Genomic DNA, 11,985 nt, shown 5'->3' with positions numbered 1-11,985 from the left:
TTAAACACTTGATCTAATGCATGCACTATTATTTTTAGAATCTCATAACTTGAGCATATCAGTTATCAGTGCATGTACTATTTTATGCTTTTGTGTCTATTCAATTAGGAGTAATACTTAGCACCAAACGAACCTAGGAGTGAAGGCTTACCCGCTAGTAAGGACTGAGACCTTTAGTAGAAGTCCCTAAGTTCCAGAACTATGTAGTCGATGTAGGTTATGAGATGTCACCCACCAATAGAGGAATAACACTCTCTTAGGGTTCACCTACTAGTATAGGACTGACACCCTAGTCCTTTAATACGTTAGTTTAGTGGATCCATACAACCAGTGTCAGTACCCGTTGTAAGGTACTGACACCTTCCAATTGGGTTACAAGTAGGACCCCGATTAGCTCAGATTGGGGCATGTCAGTTAAATGTTACGCCACACAGTCTTAGTTCAGTATTAAGAACAAATCAGCTTAGGTTTACATGACCAAGTATTTTGTTTATCAGTTATTCCATATTCAGTTTTACAGATTATTTTAGTATATGCTTCACTTGGTTTTGCATTTATTTTATATGTTCATGCTTTTATGTTCAGTATTTATACATGATCCTCAATATGGTTTTGCAACCTATTCAACTTTAACTTTATATTTATATATAGTATTCATATTTCTACTGCTTTCAGATTACAAAAATATTTTGAGTAATGATTAGAAACTTTACTATGTCTTACAACTTTTACGTACAACTATGATTTAAATGCATACTTCATAAAATAACTTATGTCCTCAGTTTTACAGTATATAATAAGTATTTCCATGATTTACTTCATGTCTCACATACTTAGTATATTCTAAGTACTGATCATATATATACATTTGTGGCAGCATTCCTTCATGATGTAGGTACCATATGTAGCCCATATACCAAGGTCAGACAACTCTCAGTATTTAGCCAGCAGGTGATGAGTTCTCTTATTTCAGAGACTCAAGTTAGTTTTAGTTCCTGTATTTTATTTCTATTATTCTTATTTATTGATTAGGGATAGTTTGGGGTTGCTTCCCAACTATCTATAGTCAGTATAGTGGTGGCTTTATAGATGGTTAGTTAGAGTCAATATTTGTAATTTAAGTTCTCTTTTCTCTATCAAATTTTAGTATTGTAAACTTTGATCATTTATGTATTGAAATAGATTATCTCATGTTGATTATGTTTTTTCTCAGTTATTTACAATTTATATATATATATATATATATATATATATATATATATATATATATATATATATATTAAATCAGTTGCTCAAGTATCATGCAGTACATGGGTTAGCTTGAGATCACTTATGGTTCTAAACACCATGTTACGACCAGGGGGTAGTCTAGGGTTATGACAAACTTTGTATCAGAGCACAACGTTCAAGTGTCCTAGGGTGTCTATAAAGCTGTGCCTAATAGAATCTTACAGAATGGTACAAAGACGTCTGTACTTTTCTTTGAGAGGCTACATGGTATTTATGAACTATTTTTGTTCTTTCATATCTTAGATCGTGCTATAGAGATATTCTCTAAGAAACTTATTTAAATTCTTACATTGCTCCATTCATGCCTACTCTGCCTTATTTTTTAGGTAACAAAAGCAGTCAAGCTTAAATTTCTATTGATAGAGTTTTCTAAATTCCTACTGATAGAGTTTTCTCAGACAGTTATGGGATTGCTTGTGGCTCAAAAAAGGATCCCATCCATGCCTTTATGTTCCAAAGTTTGAAAGATTTTATTCATGCTCATGAAAAATTATGCACTAAGCCATAGTCAGATGTTCTCTCAGATCCCTTCTCAAAATCCTATGACAATATATGATCTAGAGTTAGAAGCATGAACCTAGAAGTTTAACAATAGTAATTTGGGGATTGTGTTTATCTGAATTTAGTAAATTATGTATCCATGAAGCCAGAAAGGTGTTATGTAGTTTGTTTGATAGCACCTTGAGAGAGATTTCTCAGTTAAGGGAGACTTAGAGCATGTTAATGCTTTAGTTGGGATAGAGATTAGGCAGTGACCACAATGAAAAAGATCTTGTTAAGGTTGAGTATGTTCATAAAATTTTGTGTGGATTAGTGTTTCATAATTCCTATCCAGTAAAAGTAAGTGGGTATTAGTGTATGAGATGTTCTATGGATATCCATGTTAAGTGTTAGAATATAAGTTTGGATTTTGGATGATTGAGCTAATAGAAAGAAGAGTTTGAAACTCTAGATGGTATGAACTCAGGATATGATGATACTCTCGAAGATTCTAAGTTAGTAAGTGTTTGTCATATGATGATTATTGGGGCTATAGAAAGTTAAGAGTTCTATTCAGAAGGAAGTACTAGAAGTGGATTTTACACTTTAAGATATAGTCTTTTAGGGTGAATTTATTATTTATATGTATTATTATATCTTAAATTCTAGAGTAGAGTGGTTGCAGCTCAGTTTAGAGTTTACTAAAGGGGTCCATAGACTTAGAATGATGGCTTAAATCTAAGGGGGGGATGATAGAACAAGGAATCAAGTCAGGCTCTCAGATTCTAGTAGTAACACAGTGTATTGTAGAACATCAGTAGGGAGGAAAATGGCTGACCCATTCTTATCTCAATATAAATTTTTGTACTTTAGTCATCACAACTTCTACTCATGCCTTACAAGTCAACTCCATGATCATATCTTATATTCATGCACTTTCTATAGAATCATGTACGCTCTCAGTTCCTAGTATAAGGAGTGCCAGCTTACTTAGAAATACGAATCATATTCCATCAATTTATGTACTCCAAACTTAGGTCATGCAGCTCATGACTCATGTACTCATGCTTACAGTATGCTCGGTTCCCATAACTCATGGTGTACCCTCAATGACCAGCGAAATTTAAATTATTACATGAATGGCCTTAGTTTTGATCTCTTTAATGAATCCATGAATTTGATACTTTATTCCTCAGGCCTCAGTTAAGTGTCAAAGTTTTGCATAGTATTCTTTCATGCTTTAGGTCCTCATGTTCTAACCTTTTAGTGACCTCTTCTTATGTAAAGATAGTGGTGATGATAATTTATGAGCAATGGTTTAGATGGGAGAGAGTAAATATTTCTTATTAGGTAAAGATTGATGTATTCTTGTTTTATCTAAGGTTATAAGTGTAAAGTAATATTGAGGTAAAGTTTTTGGTATATGCCATAGTTTGTTGAGAATTTTAGGGGTGTCTTCTAGGTAATAATGCAAGAAAGTTTTTATTGATAGAGGTATTAGAGAATATAGGAAAATTCTTAGGTTGGTTGGTTGCCTAGAAATTAACATGTGGTTATGATGATAGGCTTGAAGGTCATATTGGTATATAAGTGGATAAATACATTGTAAGCTAGTGAATTTCTAGCAAGAAGTTGAAGTTATATGGTGAAGTAGTAAGGAATAATAATATTCTTGATATGAGAGCTCTGAAAATACATAGGATATTGAATCCATGGTTTAGACTAGTATTACGGTGTTATGTATGGTACCTTGTGACCTTGATTAGGCTTGAACATTGAGAGCGAATTTAGTACAACTCAGACTTTAGTAGATAAAGTAATTAATGCCCATGTGAGAATTATAAGTTGAATCAAATGAGCATAGTATTTAAGGGGAAAAGCATAGTTGAGAGAGTAATTGAGAAGTGTGGCTAAGCTTGAAAGTTAGAAATTGCATTGCCTAAGGCATCGTAATTCTATCTTAGCTTATATTTTATGGGCCTATATTCCATGTTATATTTTTTTTAATTTAATAGGGATTTTATTAATTTAAAAAATAAACCTCATTATCTTTAAATAATGGACCAACCCATTAAAAGTGACTAATTGTCCAAACATTTAAAAAATAGAAGGCCCAAAATAAAACATCCAACTCAACCCTAATCTGCTTAGTACCAAACCAATGAAAATAGGATTTCCTAATCCATTTCCAACATTATCCGCAGCTTCTTCAACAACCTTAGAGATGTTGAGCTCAGTTGAGTTTAATTTGAGTTTCAATTTCCTATTACTTTGGATAATAATACTCTTCCTCATGTCCTTGGCTTGTATGCTTCTAATAAATCAGCTGTCAGAGTAAGTATCCTTTTCTCCATTGTCTTTTCTATTTTTATCTGCATCTCATTTTTGCTTGTTGTTGGTCTTAGCTGTGATCTCTAGTATTAGGAATTGGACCTATTTTCTTTGTGCTAAACGAGGATTTGAGACCCTGATTGTAATGACATGATCAAGTAAGCTTCTTTTCAATTGATACCAAAAATAATTGCAATGTCTTTGCATCCCCAGGTATATCATTTGCAAATATTATTGCGAGACCTTCTTGGTGGTTGCAAATCTATAGGTGTTCAAGTTTAGCTTCAGCCTTGCTAGCCTGCTCATCCCTTTTTTGGTGCTATCCTTATGTATGGACATTGCATATTATCACTATTTAAAATTCTTTTAGCTATAACTTGCAATTCCTGGAAAGTTGTGACTATGAACTCTCCCTCGTCTATTGTCTGATTTGTGAGATAATCTGCTAGTTGATTCCTCTCTCTCATTATATGCTGAAATTGAACCTGCTTACTTTCGACTAGTTCCTAAATTTGCTCTATTAATTCCAACAGATACCAAGGACACTTCCACTCTCTTGTTAGTATTTTTGCACAAAAAGAAAATCTATTTGCATCACTACTTTGTTATGATTAGTAGTGCTACAATGTATTGTAGCCTGTAGAATAGCTATTATTTCATCCTCTACATTATTAGCATCTGCATTTCTTGCTCCTTTATCCCCTTGACCATTTCTCAGACAAAAGGCATAAGAACTTGTACCTGGGTTTCCTCTTGAGGCACGATCTGTATTGTACTTCACCCACCTATCCTATGGAAATTGCCACACCACTTTAGTTATTTTCAACTTAGCTTTCTTCAGCTTTAATTCATTAATAATTCTTGGCCATGAACTGGAATACTTCTGATTGGGATGTTTAACTCTCAGAAGTAATCCAATGTTTTTGGTAACATTGAAAATTACTTTATGCAAAGTCAGTCCCTTTCCTTCATGCTTAATGTTATTCCTCATTTTCCATAATTCATATACAATTATACTAGGTATAGCTTGATAATATCCCTTTACCCTCCTGCTCTCTATATTCCACCAAGATAAATTAAGTTCCCTGAAGCTCATTCCTTCCATATTAATACCTGCAAAAATAGAGAAGTAGGACCAAGTCCTGTTAGAAATTGGAGCTTTGTGGAACACATGTGATATGGTTTCCTAGCTTGGACTAATACAACAACAACACATCAAAGGACCAAGCAGCCCCCATCTTCTGAAATTTTCATCTACTGGCACTTTGCTCCTCCAAATTCTCAACATAAGAAATGCAATTTTAAAATGTAATCCTTTTACCCAAATGTGTTTAAAGATCTGCTTTTTTTCCTCCCTTGAACTGCCAAGCTGATTTTACCGAAAATGTGCCTGTATTTTTCAGCATCCAAATGGGTATGTTAGTTCTATTAGTACTGTTGGGAGGCTTAATTTCTGCAATGATATGATCTTTCAGTTCCTAGTTGAATAATTGATTGACTAATTGCTCATTCAATCTACAGTCTGCCAGTAGGTCATTTACCTTTTGATACTTACTGTCCCATGCTCTATCATTCTGACTAAGTGTATATAAATCTCCTAATCCTATCCAGTTATCATGCCAAAAACTGACCTCCCCCTTTTTTATTTCCGCAGGATTTGATTCTCAACTAGGTCTCTAGCTTGAAGCATTTTTTCCAGACTTGAGAACCCAAATCTGGCCTCCACATTACCTCATTAGGGTAAGTGTTCTTGCGATATTTATTCTGCATATATGCACTCCAAATAGAACTTTTAGTTCTAAAATTCCACCATAAGCTTTCAGTATGAGTCAGTTCGTATGGCCAATAATTTAGTTTAACAATTAGACAGATAAAATCCTATAGTTTTCCATCTTTTCATCTAGTTTTACTATCCGAATATTCATGAATATGCCTATTTCATGAGGTAATTTGTTCACATTCATGCAAATTCTGAATTTAGTTGAGTCCCTACTCCTAGTCTAAATCAGTCTCAATCAAAACAGATACCTAGATTTAGAAATCAATATCATGTTGGTTATCCAACTTTAGAATTCAATTAGATAGTACTAGTGAGTTCTAAAATTTATAAGCTAGTTAAAGTTAGTTGGAAATTTAGTAATCATGTCTATATTCAGCTCTCAGAATTCCATGTCAAGGATTACAATTCTTTATTTCTATTCTTTCAGCCATGTCAGTATTTATTCGAGGACGAATTATCCCAACAGGATAATTCAAAACCCCAAATCGCTCCTAAATTATAAGTGAATTAGACATATATTAAGACCCCAAATCGCTCCTAAATTATAGATAAGTCAAAACATTCCTTAACGATTAAATTCTTGTGAAGAATATAACTATAGTCATCTAAAAATAACAATATTGTTTATTATACTAAGAATTTTTTATATCAAGAACCACCAATAGATATATAATTGAATTATCTTTCCAATGATACCAATTTCACCTTAATACGGTATCGGGGGTGAAAGTTATGGCTAAATTATTGAAGCACTACTAAAGCTACCAATGACTACGACTCCTGATGATGACTCATAGTCAGACCCTATGAGTAATTAGGAGTCATAGTTGTCATGGTATTAGGGGTCAAAATTTGGCTTCTTGATGATGACTCAAGTCGTGAACGTGGCCAGACCCTACGAGTCGTGTCCAAACTCATCGGTACTGCTCCCAAACATTTTCCAGATAATTCATAAGGATTTTTTTGGTCTTTTCCCACACTTTTAACCTCAAAACTACGTTGTTTCACCATCCAAACAACAATTATCAAGCATAAATATTTCCCAAACATATCATAACTCAAAAATCATTCATCATAGAGTGAAAAAGGCAATTTCTTTCTCCGCAAAGCCAACTAGGGTTCTTCAAGTTCAAGTTCAATACCAAGAAATTTATCCAAGGCTTATACATTCAAGTATGTGGGTATTCAATGGGGATATCCTTTCATCCTCATGCCCAAATTATGATTTTTATTTTATGAATTTTATAATTTTCATAATCTAGGGCTTTTACCTAATTGTCATTCTAATCTTGAATTCAATCTTGCATGATATTAAATTTACTTATAAGCACGTTTTAATGATTATTCATGACTTCTTAGGATCTTAACATATCATTCATGCTATTCTTATGTCCATGCTTGATATACATGTTCTTATTTCGAATTTAAAGCATATGGTCAAGCTATGAATGACATACCCATGTTTTTAAGATTTCTCAATCCTCAAGTTTAAATCCCCTTTTGATTTAAGGTTCCATGAAAATCATAAATTCCATGATTCCTCCTTGTAATTCTTGAATTCAACCATGAACAAATTTTTCCTCATAATTTAAAGTATTCTTCTGTGCCCTAATCATGATAACTTGTTTTATTGATGAAATTGTTGATTTTTGAGTTTATGTCATAAAATTTTAGATCATGTCATTACTTCGAAATTATTATATTTAACTGTATTTTAGTTCTGGCAGGTTATGAACACCCGATACCTGGATAGTCATGCATGTTTCAAATTTTCAAGTTACAAGTTATTCTGACATGTTTGTATCATTATATTCGGATTATCAGATTCATGTTGAGCATTTATCAGTTGTTGAATTTTGGGGCTTTATTTATGAAATTCCCTTATTATGATCAATTTATATGGTTTTAAATACTTTAGATTATACATGAACTATTATTTTCAAAATGCCATGACTTAAGCATATCGGTTATTAGAGCATGTACTATTTTATGCTTCTGTGTCTATTCATTTGGGAGTAATATTAGCACCGAGAAAACCTAGGGATAAAGATTTACCCTCCAGTAGAGTACTGAGACCTTTACTAGAAGTCCCTAAGTTCTAGAACTATGTAGCCAATGTAGGTTGTGAGATATTACCCATTAGTAGAGGACTGGCACTCTCTTAGGGGTCCCCTCCAGTAGAGGACTGAAACCCTAGTCCTTCGATACATTAGATTATTAGATCCACACAGCCAGTGTCAGTGCCCGTGGTAAGTACTGACACTTTTTCAACTAGGGTTATAGGTTGGACCCCGATTAGCTTAGATTAGAGCATATCAGTTAAATGTTATCTCTCACAGTCTCAGCTTAGTATTCAGACATCATCAGCTCTAGTTTGCATGACCAAGTGTTCAGTTTATCTGTTATTCAATATTCAGTTTTACGAATTATTTTAGTACATGCTTTACTTGGTTTTGCATTTATTTTACATGTTCATGTTCTAATGTTCAGTATTTATACATGATCCTCAGTTTGGTGTTACAACCCATTCATTTTTAACTTGATATTTACATATAGTATTCATGTTTCTACTATTTTACAACTTAAAACAATGTTTTCAGCTCTTGATTTAGAAAATTCACTATGTTTTACAGGTTTTACGTACGACCATGATTTAAATGCATTCTTCAGCAAATAGCTTATGTCCTCAGTTTTAAAGCATATATTAAGTATTTACATGATTTACTACATGTCTCACATACTCAATACATTCTAATATACTGACCACATATATGTGTTTGTGGCTACATTCCTTCATGATATAGGTACAAGATGTATCGTACACACCAGGGTTAGGCAGTTCTCGGCATTCAGCCAGCAGTGATGAGTTCTCTTATTTTGGGGATTCAAGTTAGTTGCAGTTCTTGTATTTTATTTTCATTAATATTATGTACTAATTAGGGATAGTTGGATGTTGCGTTCGGACTACCTATAGTCATTATAGTAGAGGCTTCATAGATGGTTAGTTAGAGTTAGTATTCGTAATTAAAGTTCTCTTTTCTATCTCAGATTTCAGTGTTGTAAACATTGATTAGTTATGTATTGAAAAAGCTTATCTTATGTTGATTATTTTTCCACTCAGTTATTTGCCGTTTATATATTTTAAATCAGTTGCTCAAATATCATGCCAGTACATGGGTTAGCTTGGGATCATTTATGGTTCTAAGCACCGTGTTACTATCAGGAAGTAGTCTTGGGTTGTGACAGATACTCAGCCTCTGCGGAGCTAAGAAAAATAGAGGTTTGCTTCTTTGACTTCCTAGAGATTGCAAAACCCCCAAGTGATATATAAAATCCACTAATGGACTTTCTTAAATTTGGACATATTCTCCAATCCGAGTCACAAAAATCAAGCAACTCAAAATAAGAAGAGGCATTGAGAAAAAGGACCAAACCTTGTCCCTTTGATAAATAACAAAGAATATTCAATGTGGCAGTGAGATGGGGTAGACGAGGATCTTGCATGAATTAGCTATGAGGCTGAACAATGAAGGAAAGATCTATCCTTGTATGACTAAACTAAGGTAATTCAACCTATCAAGAAGATGTTTATATATAGTGGGATTAAGAATAACATCCCAATTATTTAAACTTAGCTTTATTATAGGATCAAGAGGAGATAAAATAGGTGCCAAATGTGTGACATTGAATTCTTTGAGTAGATCAATCTTGAACTTTTGTTTTAAAAGTATGATTCCATGAGGTTCCCTCAATACCTCCATGCCTAAGAAAAAAATGCAAATCTCCCATATCCTTGATTCTAAACTCCTCATGTAGAAATAACTTCAATGTATGCAACTCTGTATTATCATTACCTACCAAAATAATGTCATCGACATATACTACTACTATTGAAATAAAGGAGTCAAATTTCTTGACAAAAAGAGAATAATCATAAAGAGAATGAGTAGATCCTTTAAAACTAAGAGCATTCGTGAGTCTTGAGTATCATTGCCTAAAGGCCTGACGAAGTCCATATATAGACTTCTTAAGTTTACAATCATGAGATGATGATTGTGGAATTGTCCCATTAGAAAACTTTATGTAGACTTTATCATGGAGATCTCCATGTAATAATGCATTATTAACATTCAATTGATAGAGCCCCCAACCTCTTTTGAAAGCTGTAGCTAGAAGACATAGAATAGTAGTTGTTTTGATAACTGGAGAAAAAGTCGCATTAAAATTAATGCCTTCCCTTTGAATGTCTCTTCTGATCACCAACCTAGCTTTAAACCTTTCAATGTTTCCGTCACTATGTTGTTGACTTTGTAAACCCATTTATATGGTAAATACTTTTCACTAGGGGGTAGTTGGCCATGTCCCAAGTGTTGTTCCACTTAAGAGCCTAAACTCTTTGTCCATAGCTTCTTTCTAACCCTTGTCAAAACACAACTTGATTGTAATTGATAGGTTCTTGAATATTCGACAAAGAATTTAGCATATGTTGATTATTGGAAGATAGATTTATGATAGAAAGAGAGACTGGAGAGATAGGAGATGAGAAACAAGAAGTGATGACATTAGCTAGGTGTACAAAATTGCAAATATAGTCTTCTAGATTAATAGGAATTTTGTGTTACCGAGTTGATCTCCCAAGTGAGGAAATATTATTTGTGAGAGAAATAGGAGGATGTACCTGGTTCGTAACACCATAAGGAACATGAGGTTGTACCTAGTTTAGGATAGTAGGAGGAATAAAAAGTTGTTCTTGGTCCATAGTGTTGGATACAGGAGGCAAAGTAGAAGTAATACATGAGAGAGATGGGATGCTTTGGCTGGTGTCAATATTATCATTAGAATCAGAAGTTGGGATTGATGCATAAACCAGAAAGTAGAAATCACTAGATTTATAAGAAGTAAAGGGAAAGATATTTTTATGAAACACAACATCTCTAGAAACGATGATTTTATTTGTATCAAGAACCAAAAATTTGTAACCTTTCTTTCTATATGGATATCCCGAAAAGACACATGAAGTTTCCCTTAGTGCCAATGTAGACCTTTTAGAGGATAGAGTGGAAATAAAACATAGACATCCAAAATATTTGAGATTAGAATAGTTAGATATGGTCTTGACAAGGACTTCAAAGGGTGTTTTATTGTTAAGAATTTTTTAAGGAAATCTATTGATTAGATAAGTTTCATCCAAAGGACATTCACCCGAATATTAAATGGATAGATGTGACTGGTATAACAGGTCCCTAGATGTTTCTATCAAATTTCTATGTTTCCTTTCAACCACTCATTTTGTTGTCGAGTAGACACACATGAGGTTTGATGTTGAATCCCTTTATAAATGAAATATTGTGACTATGTTGTGCCACGTCCTAACTCAAGAGCATTGTTAGATCTTACTATTTTGAACCTGGTTTGACATTGTCTTTCGACCATAGCTAAGAAAGATTTGAGGACTATGAAAGCATTTGACTTATTACTTGATAGGAAAATCCATGTCCCTCTACTGAAATCACCCATAATGGTAAGAAAGAATTTATACCCATCATGTGTTGGTTCTTTATACGATCCCCAAGTGTCAATATGTACTAACTCAAAAATACTTTTGGTTGAGCTGCCGCTTGTTGAAAAAGGTTGTTTGTCTTGTCTTGCCATAGGAAAAATCACACATAGAGTGTCAAAATTTTGACAAGAAGAAATGGAATGAAAAGAAATGTTTCTCATATTATTCAAAGGCATATGCCTAAATCTTTAATGCCATAATTTCTCCTTTATTTTGGAATCAAACAAGGGAAAACATGAATGAGAAACTGAATTAGGACCTAAACTAGGACTTGAGATTTTATTAACTTGAGAATTTGAAAGAATATTTGACTTACTTAATTTGAGTATGTAGAGTCCTTTTTCTCTACTAATTTCCAATGAGCTCCTCAAAGAAGGGCCTTGAAACATAAAACAAGAAGTAGGAGTGAATAACACATAATTGTTGAGTTGTTCACATAATTTTTGTGCAGACAAAATATTGTACTTGAAAGAAGGCATATATAAAACATTGTCAAAGATAAGATTTGGTAATGCCCAGATTGTTCTTGAATGAGTTACCCTTA

At 33.4% G+C, this 11,985-nt stretch overlaps 1 long non-coding RNA gene across 1 annotated transcript; it reads left to right on the top strand.

Annotated features, from left to right (window-relative positions):
• Window positions 1-3,878: 3,878 nt before the first annotated feature.
• On the top strand, window positions 3,879-8,986 carry LOC107845041. Its single transcript, XR_001666688.2, has 3 exons — window positions 3,879-4,104; window positions 5,756-5,841; window positions 8,686-8,986. It is a non-coding gene; the product is annotated as an uncharacterized LOC107845041 (long non-coding RNA).
• Window positions 8,987-11,985: the final 2,999 nt, after the last annotated feature.

The sequence above is a fragment of the Capsicum annuum genome, chromosome 10, assembly GCF_002878395.1.
Source record: "Capsicum annuum cultivar UCD-10X-F1 chromosome 10, UCD10Xv1.1, whole genome shotgun sequence".
Taxonomy (NCBI): Eukaryota; Viridiplantae; Streptophyta; class Magnoliopsida; order Solanales; family Solanaceae; genus Capsicum; species Capsicum annuum.
Note: the sequence above shows the minus strand (reverse complement) of the source record. Positions and strands in the feature narration are given on the sequence as shown.